Source organism: Arachis hypogaea, chromosome 19 (assembly GCF_003086295.3).
Source record: "Arachis hypogaea cultivar Tifrunner chromosome 19, arahy.Tifrunner.gnm2.J5K5, whole genome shotgun sequence".
NCBI classification, from domain to species: Eukaryota; Viridiplantae; Streptophyta; class Magnoliopsida; order Fabales; family Fabaceae; genus Arachis; species Arachis hypogaea.
In genome coordinates, this window is record NC_092054.1 from 142,672,569 (window position 1) to 142,695,048 (window position 22,480).

General features: G+C 39.0%; 1 non-coding gene across 1 annotated transcript; it reads left to right on the plus strand.

Annotated features, from left to right (window-relative positions):
• Positions 1-2,264: 2,264 nt before the first annotated feature.
• Positions 2,265-2,372, plus strand: LOC112781007 (small nucleolar RNA R71). Its single transcript, XR_003191808.1, has one exon. It is a non-coding gene; the product is annotated as a small nucleolar RNA R71 (small nucleolar RNA).
• Positions 2,373-22,480: the final 20,108 nt, after the last annotated feature.

A 22,480-nucleotide genomic window follows, 5' to 3' on the forward strand; every position in this document is an offset into this window, starting at 1 on the left:
TCACTGTCTGAGATGGGATAGATGATATCTGCCTACAGTAGTCTGGTCACTTCCTTCTTGACAACCTCTAAGATAGTGGGGTTCAGTCTTCTCTGGGGTTGATGAACGGGCCTTGCTCCCTTTTCTAAAAATATTCTGTGCTCACATACTTGAGGGTTGATGCCTACTATATCTGCCAAACTCCACCCAATATCCTTCTTGTGCCTCCTCGGCACACTAAGTAACTGCTCTTCTTGTTGAGAAGTGAGTTCCCGTGCAATGATAACTGGAAACTTCTGCTTGTCCTTAAGGTAAGCATATTTGAGGTGTAGGGGAAGGGGTTTCAACTCTAACTTCTGCTCATGGTTAGGCTCTGGATTGTCTGGAGCTGGTGATAATGGCAAAGTGCCCTCATTGTCGTTCAAGAGTGTCCCCACACTCGGACCTTGTCCTGTGTGCTTCTCCTCTAACTCCTCCTGGTAAACTTCAGCTACAGTTTCATCTATGATGTAACACTGGAAGATAGAATGATCTTCTGGAGGGTGCTTCATAACTCCATTCAGATTGAAACTTACTAATCGGCCATCTATTTTAAAAGAGTATGTTCCTAAAAAAGCATCCAATTTTAACTTTGATATCTTCATGAATGGTCTTCCAAGTAGGATTGATGATGGCTTCTCTGAGTCATTTTGGGGCATCTCCAGGATATAAAAATCAGTGGGGAATGTGAGCCCCTTAATGCCCACTAATACATCTTCAGCAACTCCAATCACTGTAATAATGCTTTTATCTGCTAACACAAAACGAGCTGCCGACCTTTTTAAAGGAGGGAGCCTCAAAATATCATATATAGACAAAGGCATTATACTCACACATGCTCCTAAATCACACATGTAGTCAGAAATTATCACACCACCAATAATACAATTAACCATACAAGGACCTGGGTCACTACACTTCTCAGGTAAACCACCCATTAAAGCAGATATGAAACTACCTAAAGGTATAGTTTCTAATTCATTAATTTTGTCTTTATGTATATATAAATCTTTTAGAAACTTTGAATATTTAGGTACCTGTTGAATAACATAAAAAAGAGGAACAGTTACCTCAACCTTTTTGAATATCTCTACCATTTTGGGATCAGGTTCCAGCTGCTTCCTGGGCTTCCTTGCAAGTTGTGGAAATGGAATGGGAGTGGTGTCTTCTACAGTATCTGCGCCCTGTGGTGCTTCCTCCTGTGGTTGAACTTCTTCTTTTTCAGCTATGTCCTGTATGTCCTCTTCCTCTTCAACATCTTCTATTTTCACTACCTCTTCAGCTGAGGCGTGTTCTGGTAGGCTTGGCTCCTCCTGATTCCTCTCCTGCAGTGTGGTTTCGGACCTGAGGGTGATGGCATTAATGCGACCCTTTGGATTGGGTAATGGTTGAGAGGGAATTCCACTGGAGCTCAAAGGTTGGTTATTGGAGTTATTCATTGATCCAATCTGTGAGACAAGAGCTTGCAAAGTAGCGTTCAGACCATTTAGAGTGGCATTAATGTTATTTTCCATGGTCTGTTGTCTCCGATCAATGGATTGTAGTAAATCATCATTAGAATATGAGGAAGGATAAGTAATTTGAGAGGTCTGCTATTGGGTATTCTGTGGTCCTTGGGATTGTCTCAGGTGAGGTACTCTGTAAGGCTGGTTCTGGTTCTGCTGCCTATTGTTGTTATTATTCTACCTCAGATTTTCCTGATTGTCTCTGCCTCCTCTGTTGTTGTTGTTGTCCCTCCAATTCTGGTTAGAATTGTCCTGCCATCCATGGTTGTAATTGCCACCTTGATTGTACCCTTGGTTGGGGCAGTCATAGAAGTTATGAGTGGCTGTCATAGTGTTGTCTTCCTGTTGGAGCTGCGGACATTCATCAGTATAGTGGCTATAATCAGCACAGATTCCACAAACTCTCTGTGGGACTAACTGTTGGCTTTGCTGTGGTGGAGAAGGTTGAGCTTGCTGAACTTGTTGTTGATTCAATTGCATCTGCTTCAGCAAGTTGGTCATTTCACAGATACTCTGAGTTAGAGCAGCAGTCTCTCTGCTAGAGGATACTTCTGCAACAGCTTTTGAACGGCCTTATTTCTGCCTGTGATTCCGAGTAGATTCAGCTAAATCACTGATCAATTGCCATGCCTCATCAGTGGTCTTGTACTTTTTCATAGACCCATTGCTAGCACTTTCCAATGTGGTCTTATCTTGGGGCCTCATGCCCTGTGTGACGTAACCGAGTAACACTATCTTCTCAATCATATGATGAGGGCATGCTTTCAGAAGATTATTGAAGCGCTCCCAGTATTCATAGAGAGTCTCAAATTCATCCTGAACAATCATGGAAATGTCTTTCCTCAGTTTATCAGTAACTTCAGCTGGAAAGAATTTTTCCAAGAATTCTCTTCTCAGTGCATCCCAGTTGGATACAGTTGCTGCGGGTTGAGTGTAGTATCACTCTCTTGCCTTTCCCTCAAGAGAAAACGGGAAGGCTTTCAACAGAATTGAAGTTGCATCTACACCATCACGCCTGACAGTAGAACAGGCTGCTTGGAAATCTCTCAGCTGCTTGATAGGCTCTTGAGCAGGTAAGTCATGAAACTTGGGCATCAAATTGAGCAGTGCAGTCTTTATTTCAAAGTCTGTAGCCACCGCTGGGTGATGCGCTTGAAACGGTTGCATTGTAAAATCAGGGGCTCCAGCCTCCTGGATAGTAACTCTCATAGGTGCTGCCATGTCACCTATACGTAAATCAACTGAATTAGTAGAACGGGGGCTGGTTTCTTCCTCAAATGACGTTTCAGATCCGCCCTCAAAGAGGACTAACCGACGCCGAGCTTGCCTTATTCGTGAAATAGTTCTTTCAAACTCAGGATCGAATACTGGCAAGCTTGGATCAGGAAGTGAACACGTCATCTAGTGAAAGAAACAAGCAGCTCATAGTAGTAAAATAAAACAAAATGCAAATAAATAAAATCCAATCAATACCTTTAGCACTCTATTGCAACTCCCCGGCAACGGCGCCAAAAATTGACGTGGCGGAAATTGGCGAGTCAAGAATTTTTATAAGATATGCGTTGCAAGTATAGTTCTTAACCAACCAGAAATCCGCTTATCAATTTAGAAGGGTTGTCACAAAAATTAAAATTAAAATACTGGGAGTATGAATCCCAGGTCGTCTCCCAACGAGTTGCAGAAATGTGTGCTATTTTATTAATCAGATATTTTCAAAAAGAGTTTGAGTTGAATAAACAGGAAATTAAATTGGGGAAATTAAGTAATTTAAATAAAAGCCTTGACTGGGAGTAGATTAGTTGGAAGCCCTATTCTTGTTGCAGTACTCTCAAGATTAATTGATAATTGAAGGTTGTTCTGTTTAGTTATCCCTTACTAGGTAAGGGAAAGTCAAACAAGTTGGAATGCTGTTTCTATTCACAAGTCCCAATCCGCTTACTTGGAAGGACTGGCGTTAGTGACTAGATGGCAATCCAATAATAAACCCAATTACAATTTCTCTTTTGAGCATTCCAACTCAAGGTTTCCTTTCAATCAACTCCCCATCAAGTTAGGGAACTACTCGCTCATTGTGAATGTAGAACTCATAACATAGGAAAGAGAATTAAAGAAAGACATGATAAATAAAACTCAAAGGAATCAATTAAAAATAAAAGTAACTCTTGTATTAATAAATTCTAAAATAATCCAATAGTAAAATTGAGTAAATTAAAGGACATGGAAGAGTAAAGCCAAGTAAAGAAAACAAACTAGAATGACGAAGTCTTGATGAGGTAATAACTCTTCTCAATATCCCAATGCAAAGAGCAATAGAAATAATAATCCTAAGAACTATGAATGTGTAGAGAGAAAAACCTGGAAGAGGAGTAAAACTAGATCTAAAAAACTAAAACTGTGTAGAATAAATGTTGTTTTGGTTTCTGCATGTCCTCTGGCTCTAGTCTGCTTTTCCAGGCCGAAAACTGGGTCAAAACAGGGCCTAAAATCGTCCCCATCGAATTCTGCAGATTATGCAGATCGCGCACGTCACGCGATCGCGTCATTCATGCGGATGCGTCATTCGGCGTTTTGCTTTGCCACGCGGGCGCGTCGTCCACGCCTCCGCGTCACTTGTGCTATTCCAATCCGCGCGGTCACGTGAGCCATGCGGTCGCGTCACTGCGATTTCCTCTCTTTCGCGCGGTCGTGTGAGCCATGCGACCCCGTCACTTCTCGCTGGTCATCTCCTCAATTTCTTGTGTTCCTTCCATTTTTGCAAGCTTCCTTTCCAATCTCCAATTCATTCATGCCCTATAAAGACTGAAACACTTAACACACAGATCACAGCATCAAATGGAATAAAGGAGAATTAAAATACATAATTAAAATTCTCTAGGAAGCAAGTTTTCAATCATGTAATAATTTTAGGAAGGAAATATAAATGCATGCTAATCATATGAATAAGTGGGTAAAGATCATGATAAAACTACACAATTAAACACATTATAAACCATAAAATAGTGGTTTATCAGGAGGCCACAACCAAACTCTAAGTTTGGTGTTGAACCCCCACAGTCAAACTCTAAGTTTGGTGTTGGGAGGTCCCAACAATGCTCTAAACATCTGTGAGGCTCCATGAGAGCTCACTGTCAAGCTATTAACGTTAAAGAAGCGCTTATTGGGAGGCAACCCAATATTATTTAATTATATCTATTTTATTTTCCTTTTGTCATTTCGTGTTTTAGTAGGTTGATGATCATGTGGAGTCACAAAAACTACTGAAAAATCAAAAACAGAATGAAAAATAGCATTGAAAACAGCACACCCTGGAGGAGAGCAGTCTGGCGTTTAAACGCCAGAAACAAGCACCAAGCTGGCGTTTAACGCCAAAAACAAGCATCTGCCTGGCGTTAAACGCCAGAAATAGGCTACATTTGAGCGTTTAACGCCAGAAACAAGCAGCAATCTAGCGTTAAACGCCAGGATTGCACAGCAAGGGCGTTTTACACACCTAATTGGAGCAGAGATGTTAAGTCTTTGACCCCACTTGATCTGTGGACCCCACAGGATCCCCACATCTTCTTCTCTCCTCTTCACACCTTTTCATAACTCTCTTCCCCAAATACCCTTCACCAATCACCTCAATCACTCTTTCCCATCACCTCTTCACCACTCACATCCATCCTCTCTTCCCCATAAACCCCACCTACCTCCAAAATTCAAACTCTTTTCCCTCCCAACCCCAACCTTAATGGCCGAACCCTAAATCCCATCCCACCCATATATAAACCCTTTTTTCCTTCTTCATTTTCACACAACACAACCCTCTCTTCTTACCCTTGGCTGAATACACCTTCTCCCTCCATCTCCTCCATTCTTTTTCTTCTTCTCCTTCTTTCTTTCTTTTTTTGCTCGGAGACGAGCAAACATTTTAAGTTTGGTGTGGTAAAAGCATATCTTTTTATTTTTCCATAACTATTTATGGCACCTAAGGCCAGAGAAACCTCTAGAAAGAGGAAAGGGAAGGCAATTGCTTCCACTTCTGAGTCATGGGAGATGGAGAGATTCATCTCAAAAGTCCATCAAGACCACTTCTATGAAGTTGTGGCTAAGAAGAAAGTGATCCCTGAGGTTCCTTTCAAGCTCAAAAAGAATGAGTATCCGGAGATCCGACATGAGATCCGAAGAAGAGGTTGGGAAGTTCTCACCAACCCCATTCAACAAGTCGGGATCTTAATGGTCCAAGAGTTCTATGCAAATGCATGGATCACTAGGAACCATGATCAAAGTGTGAACCCGAATCCAAAGCATTGGCTCACCATGGTTCGGGGGAAATACTTAGACTTCAGTCCGGAAAATGTAAGCATGGTGTTCAACTTGCCAATGATGGAAGAAAACGCACGCCCCTACACAAGAAGGGTCAACTTTGATCAAAGGTTGGACCAAGTCCTCATAGACATATGTGAGGAAGAAGCTCAATGGAAAATTGACTCAAGAGGCAAGCCGATTCAATTAAGAAGGCATGACCTCAAACCAGTGGCTAGGGGATGGCTAGAGTTCATTCAACGCTCAATCATTCCTACTAGTAACCGGTCTGAAGTTACTATAGACCGGGCCATCATGATCCATAGTATCATGATTGAAGAGGAGGTGGAAGTTCATGAGATTATACCTCAAGAACTTTACAAGGTGGCTGACAAGTCCTCCACTTGGGCAAGGTTAGCCTTTCCTCACCTCATATGCCACCTCTGCAATTCGGCTGGAATTGACATAGAGGGAGACATCCTCATTGAAGAGGACAAGCCCATCACTAAGAAAAGTATGGAGCAAATAAGAGATCATGGACCTCAACAAGAGCATGAGGAAATCCCCCACCATGAAATCCCTGAGATGCCTCAAGGGATGCACATTCCTCCACAAAACTATTGGGAGCAAATCAACACCTCCCTAGGAGAATTAAGTTCCAACAAGGGACAACTAAGGGTGGAGCATCAAGAGCACTCCATCATCCTTCATGAGATTAGAGAAGATTAAAGAGCTATGAGGGAGGAGCAACAAAGGCAAGGAAGAGATATAGAGGAGCTCAAAAGCACCATTAGTTCTTCAAGAAGAGGAAGACGTCACCCTCACTAAGGTGGACTCATTCCTTTATCTCCTTATCTATTTATTTTACTATTTTTCATTTATTATGCTTTATGTTTATTTATGTTTGTGTCTTATTACATGATTACTAGTGTTTAAGTGTCTATGTCTTAAAGCTATAAATGTCCTATTCTTAAATGAAAAATGCTTTAATTACAAAAGAACAAGAAGTACATGGTTTCGAATTCATCCTTGAAACTAGTTTAGTAATTTTGATGTGGTGACAATACTTTTTGTTTTCTGAATGAATGCTTGAACAGTGCATATGTCTTTTAAAATTGTTGTTTATGAATGTTAAATATGTTGGCTCTTGAAAGAATGATGAAAAAGGAGATATGTTATTTGATAATCTGAAAAATCATAAAAATGATTCTTGAAGCAAGAAAAAGCAGTGAATACAAAAGCTTGCAGAAAAAAAAAAGAAAAAAAAAAGAAAATGGCAAAAAAAAAAGAAAAAGAAAAAGAAAAAGCAAGCAGAAAAAGCCAATAGCCCTTAAAACCAAAAGGCAAGGGTAAAAAGGATCCAAGGCTTTGAGCATCAGTGGATAGGAGGGCCTAAAGGAATAAAATCCTGGCCTAAGCGGCTAACCAAGCTGTCCCTAACCATGTGCTTGTGGCGTGAAGGTGTCAAGTGAAAACTTGAGACTGAGCGGTTAAAGTCGAGGTCCAAAGCAAAAAGAAGAGTGTGCTTAAGAACCCTGGACACCTCTAATTGGGGACTCTAGCAAAGCTGAGTCACAATCTGAAAAGGTTCACCCAGTTATGTGTCTGTGGCATTTATGTATCCGGTGGTAATACTGGAAAACAAAGTGCTTAGGGCCACGGCCAAGACTCATAAAGTAGCTGTGTTCAAAAATCAACATACTGAACTAGGAGAATCAATAACACTATCTGAATTCTAAGTTCCTATAGATGCCAATGATTCTGAACTTCAATGGATAAAGTGAGATGCCAAAACTATTCAAGAGGCAAAAAGCTACTAGTCCCGCTCATCTGATTGGAGCTAAGTTTCATTGATATTTTGAAATTCATAGTATATTCTCTTCTTTTTATCCTATTTGATTTTCAGTTGCTTGGGGACAAGCAACAATTTAAGTTTGGTGTTGTGATGAGCGGATAATTTATACGCTTTTTGGCATTATTTTTACATAGTTTTTAGTATGATTTAGTTAGTTTTTAGTATATTTTTATTAGTTTTTAATAAAAAATCACATTTCTGGACTTTACTATGAGTTTGTGTGTTTTTCTATGATTTCAGGTATTTTCTGGCTGAAATTGAGGGACTTGAGCAAAAATCAGAATTAGAGGTTGAAGAAGAACTGCAGATGCTGCTGGATTCTGACCTTCCTTCACTCAAAGTGGAGTTTTTGGAGCTACAGAACTCCAAATGGCACGCTCTCAATTGCGTTGGAAAGTAGACATCCAGAGCTTTCCAGAAATATATAATAGTCCATACTTTTCCCGAGTTTAGATGACGCAAACTGGCGTTCAACACCAGTTCCATGTTGCATTCTGGAGTTAAACGCCAGAAACAGGTTGCAAAGTGGAGTTAAACGCCAGAAATAGGTTACAAACTGGTGTTCAACTCCAAGAGAAGCCTACACGTGTAAAGCTCAATGCTCAGTCCAAGCACACACCAAGTGGGCCCTAGAAGTGGATTTCTACATCATTTACTCATTTCTGTAAACCCTAGTAACTAGTCTGATATAAATAGGACCTTTTACTATTGTATTAGACATCTTTGATCAGTTTTATGCTATCTTAGACCTTTAGGGGGGCTGGCCACTCGGCCATGCCTGGACCTTGCTCTTATGTATTTTCAATGGTAGAGTTTCTACACACCATAGATTAAGGTGTGGAGCTTTGCTGTTCCTCATGAATTAATACAAAGTACTATCGTTTTTCTATTCAATTCAAGCTTATTCCGATTCTAAGATATTCATTCGCACTTTAATATGAATGTGATGATCGTGACAGTCATCATCATTCCCAACCTATGAACGCGTGCCTGACAACCACTTCCGTTCTACCTTAGATTGAATGAATATCTCTGGGATTCCTTAATCAGAGTCTTCGTGGTATAAGTTAGAATCCATGGACGGCCATTCTTGAGATCTGAAAAGTCTAAACCTTATCTGTGGTATTCTGAGTAGGATCTGGGAAGGGATGGCTACGACGAGCTTCAAACTCGCGAGTGCTGGGCGTAGTGACAGACGCAAAAGGATCAATGGATCCTATTCCAGTATGATCGAGAACCGACAGATGATTAGCCATGCAGTGACAGTGCATTGGACCATTTTCACTGAGAGAACAGGATGTAGCCATTGACAACGGTGACGCCTAACATACAGCTTGCCATAGAAAGGAGTATGAATGATTGGATGAAGACAATAGGAAAGCAGAGGTTCAGGAGGAACAAGCATCTTCATACGCTTATCTGAAACTCTTACCAATGAATTACATAACTATCTCTATCTTTAATTTACGTTTTATTTATATCTTAATTATATTTTAATTATCAAATATCCATAACCATATGAATCTGCCTGACTGAGATTTGCAAGATGACCATAGCTTGCTTCAAGCCGACAATCTCCGTAGGATCGACCCTTACTCACGTAAGGTTTATTACTTGGACGACCCAGTGCACTTGCTGGTTAGTTGTGCGAAGTTGTGATAAAGAACTAAGATTATGAACGTGCGTATTAAGTTTTTAGCCGTTACCAAGGAATGAACCGTCACGATTTCTGCGCACCAGCGCACAAGCTGTGCTAGCACTGCAAACAGAATGCCTTTCCCTGCCTGTGTGTACGCACAGGTTTAAAATTTTGAAGGATTGTGCGTGCGCACAACCCTGTGCGTGCGCACATACCAGAAATCACAAAATTCTACAACTTTGCAGAATTTCAGATTTCAACACCAAATTTTGAATGATCATAACTTCCTCTACAAAAATCCAAATTTTGCAAACTTTATATCGATTTGAAGAGTTTTCAATAAGATTTTATTTCAAACAAATTTCAACCAATTTTGAAAACTTAGGCATAAGTTATGATCAATCAAAGTTCGCCAAAAATCAACTTTTACCAAAAGTTCACAATTCACCAATTTCCTTATTTTCACAATTCAAACCAACTAAAACCAAATAAAACCATTCCAAACCCCACTTCTCATCAAAATATACACTTTATAACATATTGCACCATTCTTACCACCTTTTTTTCTTTACATTTCATCATTCTCAACCTCAACAATCAAATGTATCACATTATAATCAATCCTCGTTCACCTTTTCCAACCACATTACCATTTCATTAAATCTCAACATATCACATATATCATTAACATTCACTTTTCAATCCACATAATCATTCATCATCATCATAGTATCATCAATCATCACAATTACTCAAATTCATCAACCCATCATAAATCATCATACATCATCATTCAACAACTCAACAACTATTTAATTTCAAACTTATCCTATGGGTCAATAGCCTAAGTGTCCATGAATATTATATACTACATAGAGGAAACCGAAATCATACCTTGGCTAATTCTCTATATGAACCAAAACCCCAAATGAGCACAATTGAGCTTTCCACCACACTCCAAGCTTTCAATTCCGCTTCAACAAGTTCCAATAGCTCCCAAACTCACAATTATTCAAGCTATATATACATAAATCATCATAAATCAACCTAGGGCTCAACATAAACATAATCTCACAAGATTTCAATGCCTCTTACCTTATCCAACAGTTTTGGTAGCCAAAACCCAAAGCTAAGCAAGGATTAGAGTGAACCTAAACACCCAAAATCACAAAATCTCACTTAATCAAAAGCCCTAAAACTCGAAATTTTGAAGAGAAGAACTGAGAAGATTTCGTAGTTATCTCACAACTTTCTTGGATGAGTTTTGTAGAGCTCTCCACGAGAAATGCGTAGCCGCAAACGGTGCGGCGATCGGAGCTCTATAGCTCAAGATATGAGCTTGTGAAGTTGAGAGTGAATAGTATTTTCTTCTTCCTCTTCACTCTTTTCTTTTCTGCTGAGTGTGTGTTTAAGTGAGTGTTGTGCTGAAATTGGGCTCACTTAAGTGTTTATATATGTTGGGCTTGGGCCCAACTTGGGCCCGGTCTAACCCGTTAGCGTTTTTAGCCCGTTTGGCCCAACTTCGGGCCAAACCTTAAAAATTAACGCCCAGTTTTTTTACTTCTATCATTTTTCTAAGGTTTTTGACTGTTTTCACTTTTTCTCACGCAGTACCAGGCATACTTGAACCGGTTCAACCAGTTCAACTGCGGGTTCGCAGTTTTTTGCAGAAAACACATTTTCTAACTCAGAAAAATCTACTGAGTCCAAAAATTATATTTAAATCCTCAAATTCTCACTCTAACTTTTTGGAACCTAATTTGGGTAATTAATTATCTAATTAGGCAGTTAATTAGTCGCGGTTCTTACAATTGTTCCTATGTGAGACCAAGAACAATACCCATATAGTAGAAAGGATACTTAGAAAGCAGGGTTTCAGTTCAGCTTACACTGTTGAACCAATATGCTTGTCCGAAGGTTTGGTGGTGGCATGGAGATGTCAAGTGGTAGTGCAGGTTCTGAGTAATGACAACTTTTTTCATCCACTTCATTGTTGAAGATTCTCAGTCACAGTTAAAGTGGGAGGTCTTGGGAGTTTATTTACACACGGAAAAAGCTACTAGAGGTGACCAATTCAGTAAATTGTTACACATAATGGAAGGCAGATGCAAAAAATTGATAGTAATTGGGGATTTCAATGCAACCAAAGTGCAACATGAGAAAGAAGGAGGAAAAGTCAAATCTGCCAGATCAATTTAGCAATTTAATGACTTTATTAATGCTATTGAATTAATAGATGTTGGCTATGTAGGGGATAAATTTACATGGAATAATTGTAACATTCTTACTTTTAGCACCTCATAATTGTACTAAAAGTTCAGGCATTACTTACCTCCAATTCGTTAATTTCATATTATAATTATTTAATATTGAGCCTTCGTGAATATAAATCAAAACCTTAGTTATGAAATCGAAAAGCTTTTACTTTAATTCACTTAATCACACAAATATATCTGCATAATAATAAATACATAGACTTATTCCAAACTCTCAAATACAAGTCCTGCCCCTCTAAAATTTCAAAATAAAAAATGACGAGGGGTAAAGTCTCAACTAAACCATCAAACAGAAAATACATGTATATAAATCTTGTAGATCGGTCACGGCTTCGCGCCAATGCTTCCTAAATCTGTCACTGAAAAGAAATTCTATAGGGGGTGTTACAATAATCGCCAAGACGTTGGTGACAAATGAATGGAGATCAGAATTTCCTGAAGCCTATGTTACTCACCTGGAAGATATAGGATCAGACCACAAACTGATTCTATTATTTTCAGGTACTGAAGGAAGAAAAGCGAAAAGGAGATTTAGATTTCAAGAGCGTTGGTGTGATAATGAAGAAGTGGTAGCTATAGTCAAACAGTATTGGGAACAAGATGTACTTGGGTCACCTATGTTTAGACTGGCGGAAAAATTGAAAGCTTGTCGTGATAAACTAGTAGAATGGCAAAGGCAAGCCTCCTCCAATTCGAAGGAAAAAATTCAGAACCTTAAAGGATAGATTGCAGTAGAGTCTCTTAAAGGTGATCAGGAAAATGGAGGAATGATTTGAATATGGGAGGAAGAGTTGGAAGAAGCATGGATACAAAAAGAAAGGTACTGAAAAGAGAAATTAAGAGTGCAGTGGCTATAATGGAGAGATAAAAATACAAAATTCTTCCATTCCAAGTTTCAGCTCCCGGAGATGATGGCTTCATCGCTAAATTTTACCAATTTTTTGGGATACGATAATGAAAGATGTGACTCATGGAGTTAAACATTTCTTTTCGGGAGGTAAACTCTTGAAATCCTTTAATCACACACATATTTGTCTTATTCCTAAAATTCTAAACACTACTTCTATGAAGCAAGTTAGACCTATCAGTCTAAGTAGTATCTTTTATAAGATTATCTCTAAGATTATGGTTCATAGATTGCAATCTGTGATGAATAGAATTATCAATAATCCCCAAAGTGCCTTTCTAAAAGGGAGACTAATTAGTGATAATATTTTGATTACACATGAGTACATGCATTTTCTAAAAAACAAAAGATATGGTGAATTTAATTTAGCTCTGAAATTAGACATGATTAAAGCGTATGACATGGTGGAATGGAGTTTCATTTGCGCAATTATGAAGAAGATGGGTTTTTGTGAAAAATGGATGAAATGGATCCAGGAGCTAGTAACTACAGTTTCTTATTCCATTACTGTGGATGGACAACCTCATGGTTATTTTAAACCATATAGAGGGTTACGACAAGGTGACCCTCCATCCCCAAACCTATTTTTGTTTTATATAGAAGGACTTACCTATCTGCTCCACAGAGGAGAATGGAGATAGGAGATTTCTGGTTTGAGATTAAATCACAGGTGCTCGAGAATTAGTCATTTATTTTTCGCAGATGATTCAATACTCTTCAGTCGAGCATGCCGAACTAGGAAGAAATCAACAGTCAAATAGTTAATTTTGATAAATCTTCAGTATTCTTTAACCGCAACACTCCTAACCCGATCCAAGACAATTGGCTAGTATTCTACGAGTTCCACATGTAGGGAATCAAGAAAGATACTTGGGATTGCCAGCAATTGTTCAGCATTCAAAGAGGACTACATTCAATTATATCAAAGACAATGTCTCAGGCAAGCTAAAACAATGAAAAAGAGCATTGCTTTCTACAGGGGGTAGAGAGGCATTAATAAAGGCGGTAGCAACAGGGGTTCCGATCTACACGCTGAGTTGCTTCAAGCTTCTAGAGACACTGATTGATGACATACATAAAGCTATTATGTAATTCTTATGGGAACAGAGGAATTTAGAAAAAAGAATGCACTGGATAAGTTGGAAGATTTCTTGTAGACCGAAAACTCAAGGAGGCCTCAATTTCAAGGACTTGAGAGCTTTTAACCTTGCTATGCTAGTGATGCGTGAGCATCTTATACCATTTTTATAGTGTTTTCTAGTTATTTTTAGTTAGATTTTATTTAGTTTCATTTGATTTTAGTGCAAAAATCTCTTTTGGATGCTACTTTGAGTTGTTTTCGTATTTTTATTGTTTCAGGTGAAATTCGGAGTAATTTGGCGGAATTTGGAGCTAAAAAGAAGAAAGCTTGCAGCACCCCCTGAGTGCTAAACGGCCAACTGGCATTTAGCGCCAGCAGAGGACCTCAGCATGCACGAGTTTTATTCCCCCTAGGGCGTTTCACGCCTAATCTGGAGTTTCACGCCAGCAGCTAGTCTAAATCACACTCAGTTGGGCCTCTCAAGTGGATTTAGCACTTATTAGTTTTATTTTATTTTTTAATTACAAATAATATCTTTTAGGTTTAGAATTTATTATTTTATTTTATTTCCGTATCAAATTAGGTTAGTATAAAAGGGAAGAGATTAACCCTAATTAGGGGTTTGAACATTATCTTTTCTCTCCCGCACGTTTTCAGAACCCTGTTTCTCTGTAAGTCATGAGCAACTAAACCTCTTGGTTAAGGTTAGGAGCTTTGTTTATTTCTATGAATTAGAACCATTATTCTTCTATTTTAATTAATGTTTTGATTCAATTCTAAGGATTGTTTTCGTTCTTAATCTTATGAACTGGGTGGAACGAGAGTATGACCCTTTTCTACATGAATTTTTGTGATTCTCGAGAAAGTTATCTCGCTTGAACTACACCTTGAAAATAAATTCATCCTGAATTACTAATTACATAAACTGATTGGAATATGTGGCATATAATCCTGTTAGTCTTGGGTAATTAGGGTTTTTGTGGCCATAAACTAGTTTTTGAACTTAACCCTCTAATCAGAATTAAGTGACAATGAGAGAGGCGGTTAATGAAGGTTAGAGGAGGCTAAATTACTAAGAGATTAGGGTTTAGACATTTATGGTTTGCCATAGAATGAATCATTCATTGTTAAAATAGTTGGTAAGAAACTTCAATCCGGAAAGATAAACATCTCTGAAACCTTAACTATTTTCTCACACTGTTTTCACACCAAACTCTCTATTACTTTCTTTAATTCTCTGTTTATTGTTTATGTGAATTGCAACTCATCAAACCCTTTTTTATTTGCCTGACTAAGTCCAACTTGACAACCATTGCTTGCTCTGTCCGACAATCCTCGTGGGATCGACCTTCACTCACCTGAGGTATTACTTGGATGACTGATGCGAGCAGAAATTGGTGAGTTAAGAATGATTATAAAATATGCATTGCAAGTATAGTTCTCAACCAACCAGAAATCTGCTCATCAATTTAGAAGGGTATCACAGAAATTAAAATTAAAATACTGGGAGTATGAATCCCAGGTCGTCTCCCAACGAGTTGCAGAAAAGTGTGCTATTTTATTAATCAGATGGTTTCAAAAAGGTTTGAGTTGAATGGCAGAAAATTAAATTAGAGATTTTATATATAAATTTAAATAAAAGCCTTGACTGGGGGTTGATTAGTTGGAAGTCCTATTCTTGTTGCAGTACTCTCAAGACTAATTGATAATTGGGGATTATTTTGTTTAGTTGTCCCTCACTAAGTAAGGAAAAGTCAAACGAGTTGGAATGTTGTTCTATCCACAAGTTCCAATCCGCTCTTGGGAGGATTGGTGTTAATGACTAGAGAGTAATCCAACAATAAACCCAATTACAATCTTTCTCTTGAGCATCCTAACTCAAGGGTTTCTTTCAATCAACTCCCCATCAAGTTAGGGAACTACTCGCTCATTGTCAATGTGAAATTCATAATATAAGAAAGGGAATTAAAGAAAGACATGATAAATAATGATTAAAGGATTAATTGAAAATAAAAAATAATTCTTGTATTTAATAAATGCTAAAATAATCCAATGGTAAAATTAAGTAAATTAAGGAACATGGAAGAGTAAGAGACAAGTAAAGAGAACAAACTAGAATGTCGAAGTCTTGATGAGGCAATAACTCTTCTCAATATCCTAATGCAAAACAATGAACATAACAAATCCTAAAAACTATGAATGTGTAGAGAAAAAACCTAGAGGAGAGGAAAAACTAGATCTAAAAAAACTAAAATTATGCGGAATGAATGTTGTTGTCGGTTTATGCATGTTCTCTAGCTCTAGTCTATTTTTCTGGGCCGAAAACTGGGTCAAAATAAGGCCCGAAATCACCCCCAGCGATTCTGCAGATTATGCAGATCGCGCATGTCACGCGGTCGCGTCATCCATGCAACCGCGTCACTCGTGCTATTCCATGCCGCGCGGTCACGTCATTCATGCGGCCGCGTCACTGCGATTTCCTCTTCTTCGCGTGGTCGCGTCATCCATGCGGCCGCGTCACTTCTCGCTGGTCATCTCCTCAATTCCTTGTGTTCCTTCCATTTTTGCAAGCCTCCTTTCCAATCTCCAACTCCTTCGTGCCCTATAAAGCCTGAAACACTTAACACACAGATCACGGCATCGAATGGAATAAAAGAGAAATAAAATACATAATTAAAAGTCTCTAGGAAGCAAGTTTTCAATCATGTAATAACTTTAGGAAGGAATTGTAAATGCATGCTTATTTAATGAATAAGTGGGTAAAGATCATGATAAAACCACACAATTAAACACAATATAAACCATAAAATAGTGGTTTATCAACCTCCCCACACTTAAACATTAGCATGTCCTCATGCTTAGTTGAAGGAGATAAAATAAATGAGTAAGAACATGTAAAACCTATGAAATGCAATGCAACCTATATATATGAATGCAACTATATGATTCTTGTCCACTTGATCTAAAGTAAATAAGCTCTTCAAAACAATTACAAATCAAATTCCACTAACTCAATTCTTATACAGTAAGAACAGATAAAAATGCAAGAAGATAGCTCATGAAAGCAGGGAACATAGAAATTCAAGTATGGAACCCTCACTGATGATGTATGTACACTCTAGTCTCTCTAGTGTATAGGATCATCACTCTATTCTTCTCTAATCATGCTCTCTAATTTTTGTTCTTCTCCTAACCAATCAACAACATTTAATATACGAATGCAAACATCATGAGGTCTTTTCAAGGTTGTAATGGGGCCAAGGTAAGGGTAAGGATATATATATATATATATATGGCTAAGTAAGCTTATAAATTGAATCTTTAATTAACCCAAGCTTTGACATAACCTATATATATTCTATGTAACTTTAGAATTCATACCTAGCTACCCAGAAATCTCCTTTCACATTCCATACTCATGTATCAACATTTTATTTTGATTTTATCATACATGCATTGATCTTTGAATGCTTGACTTAGCATTGGGGTAATTTTGTCTCCTTATTTATTTATTGAGTATTTTTTTATTTTTTTTTTAACATAAACATAAACATAGCTTATCAATGCACATAGAGTTTTAATTCTTATAGTTTCACATGAGTAGGTATCCAAATTCCCATTGTATTATCATGACTCATTCCCTTATTATCTTTTGCTTCCACAATTTTCCATACTTAAATAACACACACAATTCTATCTTAAGCTAACCAAAGATTCAATTTGGGATATATAATTGTTTTTCCGCTTAAGGCTAGTAATGTGGTAAAATGTAGAACGAATGGGATTTAAAGGCTCAAAGTGGCTAACAAAGGTAATTGAAAGGGTAGGCTTTATTTGGATAAGTGAGCTAAACAAATAATGGCCTCAATCATATGCAAACATATAAATATAATAAACATTGGACATATAGGATGAAACAAAATATAGATTACAGTCATAGAGAAGTAAACACACAAGAATAAAATAATTATGGTTAAATAATGTAACCATTCATAAAGGCTCAAATCTCACAGGTTGTGTATTCTTTAGCTCAAAAATCATGTTCCAAATACAACTTCAAGCAAATTTAACATAAAAGTTTTAATTAAAATTAGTGAAATTTTGTTCCAAAGATAGGGTCTTAGAAGAAACTTATTGTCTTTTCAATCAAGCAGAACATGCATGCAACTAATCTATTACTATGCAATTTATCCTATTCTACAAAAGAAAAATCTAACTAAATATCCTAATTTATTGGTGCTAGGGAAGAGAAATTACCTCCGGAAGTCAGGTACTGACCGACCTCCCCACACTTAAGGCTTTGCACCGTCCTCGGTGCCATCTGTTAAGAACAAAGGTGGGCTGGTAGCAGTATCTCCACAGTCGGGACCATCATGGCTCCCTGTGATGGTAAAGGAAGTAGATTCCGGGGTGTCTGAGTCATTGAATTTTCCCATGATCAGCTCCTTGAGGTATGTGAATCGGCGCTTGTTACGGTGCTCTCTCATTTTAGCTTTCTGTTCCTGCCGATCCAACTTTTCAAGTATCTGCTGGAGCAATTGGGCTGTTGTAGGTGCTTGTGGTGTTGAAGAAGGAATGTCTTCAACTGGTTCAGTAGGCTGGCTGATAGTGGCTGCTGGAAGTCTAAGGTACTTCCCGTTGGGGACATACTGATCATCCCGTGGAAGCATGGCTTTGGTGTCCCCAGCTCTGTAGGAGACTCCGGCTGTTGAGACAAGATCGGAGACCAGGGCTGGAAAAGGTAAGTTGCCAGCAATTTGTACGTGTCCCATGGCATTCCGGATGTGTCTTGGTAGATTCAGAGGTAGGTCTGTAAGGATGCACCATAGTAGAACGGCCATGTCCGCAGTGAAGGAGGATTCGTGAGTGCTCTGAAAGACGTCATGGGACATAATCTGTGCCTATACGCGAGCCTCCAAGGTAAGTGCTGAAGCCGAAATTCCCTTAGGGCGGGTACGATGGTATTCGTAGATCCATCTGCTGCCAGGTAGTACGATAACTATGAGAATGGTGTCCCAGTCAAATTGGTACAGCTGGCGCTTGAGTGCGGCTTCTTGAAAGGCATCCAATCCTTCAGGGATAGGGGGAAGAGTTAGAACTTTTTGAATGGCCTCTTCTGTAATGGGGACTTGTTTCTGACGATCAAAGACAGACTGCAGGGTTGGCAGGTGGAAGTTGGAGTAGAACTCGACTACCCAAGAAAGATTGACCTGCCTTGGCTGTCTTTGTAGGAAACCCCATTGTCTTCGGGCAATTTGCGACTCAACAAAGGTAGCAATATTGGGTGGAAGGAGAAGAAGGTATTCGTTGTTGTAACTCCTTTCAGCCAGGATGGGGAATATCTGCTCACAGTAGCGATTGGGGAATCGCGCAGTGTCCTTTGCTGGGAAGGCTCTTTCTTTATCATCAACCTTTATAATCCTCTTAATCTTCTTTGTTGAGGGCTTTACCGCAGTTGAAGAGGGTTCTGCCACTAATGCTCTTTTTGTTCCTCTTCTTGCTGTTGATTTGGGAGTAGCTTTCTCTTTTCCTTTCTTGGTGGCCATCCTGAAAAAGGGAAGAGAAAGTAAATTAAATTCAAAGAGATAGAGCAAGGAAGAGAACAGAAAAGGATGGTTATAAATGCACATTAAAGGTAAATGATGTTAACACACGCTCATGAGTACATGTGAAAACTCATTAATGGAAAATAGCTAGTGCATATGATGACAAGTGAATGCAAGGCACATTAAAGGTAAATGATGTTAACACACGCTCATGAGTACATGTGAAAACTCATTAATGGAAAATAGCTAGTGCATATGATGACAAGTGAATGCAAGGTGTTTATTGGCATGCCGGCAAAGGGCATGAGTAGCATAGATCAAGCATCACTCGTAACAAACCATCACATTTGTATTGACAATTAAATTCAATGAATAAAATAGTAAAGGGAATTTGTGAAAAGCAAGCATTGAATATTAGAGTAGAAAAATGTAGAGAAGTTCGTAATGCCATATGGGCTTTTTCACAAACACATAGCATGCATGTAGAAGAAGCTCTTGAAAATAAGAATTTGAACATGCAAGTAATCCCTTAAGAAGCAATATATAATTGTCAAACAAATTTACAATAATCCACAAGTATATAATAATAAATAGTGCTCAAATAAATTGATAACACCAAGTAAAAAGGAAAAAAGAAAGAAAAAGAAAATATGAACAATGAAGGTAAAAAGAAAATAAAAGAAGATGACATAAAAATAAAAAGAATAATAGAAAAGTAAGAAAGGAAGGAGAAAGAAAAGAAAAACCTTGTTAATGGGAGTGAGAGAGAGTAAAAAGTGAGAAAGAAGGAGGAAGAAAAGAAGGGAGGGAAAAGAGAAAATAGGATTTGGGGAAAAAAAGATATGATAATTGGCAAAATTAGGGAGGCTGTGCGGCGCAAGCGACGCGGTCGCATTGGGCATGCGGTCGCACGACTTGCGCTTAAACTCAATGACGCGATCGCGTCAGTCCCGCGGTCACGTGACCTGTTTTAGGCTAATGGCGCGATGGTAGCCTCGCACTCGCACAACTCTCTGTTCAAAATCATATTAGTGCCAACTTTTGGGTGACGCGATCGCGTGAGTGGGCTTTAGAATGATATGACGCGGTCGCGTAGGGCACGCGATCGCGTGAGAGGGACTGCGCGTCCAGCGCCAGTCTAGCACCACTCTAGCACAACTTTCGGCTGTGCACCCTTGTTACGTCGAAATCCAGTTCACGCGGCCGCGTGGGGCACGCGATCGCGTGAGAGGCCATTATTCCCATATGACGCGGTCGCGTCAGCGACGCGATCGCGTCGAGTGATTTGTGCCATTGGCACGCCTCCAGCCCTGCTCCTGCGTAACTCTCTATCCATATTATTATTGTCTCCCATCTTCTTGCGACGCGGACGCGTCAATGAGGCGGTCGCGTCGCGTGATTTTTTTTTTTTTAAATAAAGGTATGTAAATGCAGATGCACGAAATGTACTAATAAAGAGAAGAGTTATTGAATAAGAAAACTAAAAGTAAAGAGAAGAACGATCATACCATGGTGGGTTGTCTCCCACCTAGCACTTTGCTTTAACGTCCATAAGTTGGACGCTCCACTAGCTCAGTCTTCAGCTATGTGGGGATCTTCCAAGAGGAAGATCTCAAGCTCCTTGTTTTTCTTCAGCTTCTCGCCATGGTACAGCTTTAAACGATGTCCATTAACTTTGATAGGTTCAGAGCTTGAAGGATGGCTTAGGTGATAAACTCCGTATGGTTCGACCTTCTCTACTCTGTATGGACCTTCCCATCTTGATCTCAATTTGCTTGGCATGAGCCTTAGTCGGGATTTATAAAGGAGGACTAAGTCCCCAGGTTGGAACTCTTTCCTCTTGATGTGCTGATCATGTACAGCCTTCATCTTCTCCTTGTATAGTCTTGAGTTCTCATAAGCTTCTAGGCGAAGGCTTTCCAGTTCCTGCAGTTGCAACTTCCTTTCAGCTCCGGCTCTTTCAATTCCCATGTGGCATTCCTTTACTGCCCAGAAGGCTTTGTGCTCTATTTCAACAGGGAGATGACAAGCTTTTCCATAAACTAAGCGGAAATGACTCATCCCAATGGGTGTTTTGTATGTTGTTTTGTATGCCCAGAGTGCATCTTGTAGCCTGGTGCTCCAGTCTTTTCTATGAGGTTTGACTATCTTCTGCAAGATACGCTTTATCTCTCTATTTGACACCTCGGCTTGTCCATTAGTCTGAGGATGGTAAGCTGTTGCAACTTTATGAATTATCCCATGATTCTTCATTAGTCCTGTTAGTCTCCTGTTACAAAAATGGGTGCCTTGATCGCTCACGATTGCTCGTGGTGATCCAAAGCGACAAATAATATGGTTTCTCACAAAGGAAACAACGTAGCATCATTATTGCAGGTAGGAATTGCTTCTACCCATTTGGAAACATAATCCACAGCTAACAAAATATAAAAATAACCATTAGAATTTGGAAATAAACCCATGAAGTCAATGCCCCAAACATCAAAAATTTCACAGAAAAGTATAATCTGTTCAGGCATCTCATCCCTCCTGGATATATTACCAAATTTTTGGCATGGGAAACAAGATCTACAAAATTCAACAGCGTCCCTAAAAAGAGTAGGCTACCAGAATCCACAGTCTAAGATTTTTCTAGCAGTTCTTTGAGGGCCAAAATGTCCTCTACTCTCAAATGAGTGACAGGCCTCTAAGATGGACTGGAATTCTGATTGAGGCACACACTGTCTAATTACCTGGTCAGCGCCACATCTCCATAAATATGGGTCATCCCATATATAATATTTAGACTCGCTTTTCAGCTTGTCTCTTTGATGCTTAGAAAATTTTGGAGGAAAAGTGCGGCTAACTAGATAATTAGCTACAGGTGCATACCAAGGGACTATCTCAGATACTGCTTGCAGGTTATCAAATGGGAAATTATCAGCTATAGGAGTGGAATCATCTGTAATATGTTCAAGGCGACTCAAGTGGTCTGCCACCAAATTCTGGTTACCACTCATGTCCTTAATTTCTAAATCAAATTCTTGTAATAGCAGTATCCAACGTATAAGCCTTGGTTTGGACTCCTTTTTAGATAATAAATACTTTAGAGCTGCGTGGTCTGAATACACTACTACTTTAGTACCAAGTAAATAGGCTCGGAATTTATCCAGAGCAAAAACAATAGCAAGAAGCTCTTTCTTAGTAGTAGTGTAATTCGACTGAGCGGCATCTAAAGTTTTAGACGCGTAAGCAATAACAAAAGGATCCTTACCTTCACGCTGAGCCAGTGCTGCTCCTACTGCATGGTTGGAAGCATCACACATTATTTCAAATGGTTGGCTCCAGTCTGGTCCTCTTACAATTGGAGCTTGAGTCAGTGCGGTCTTC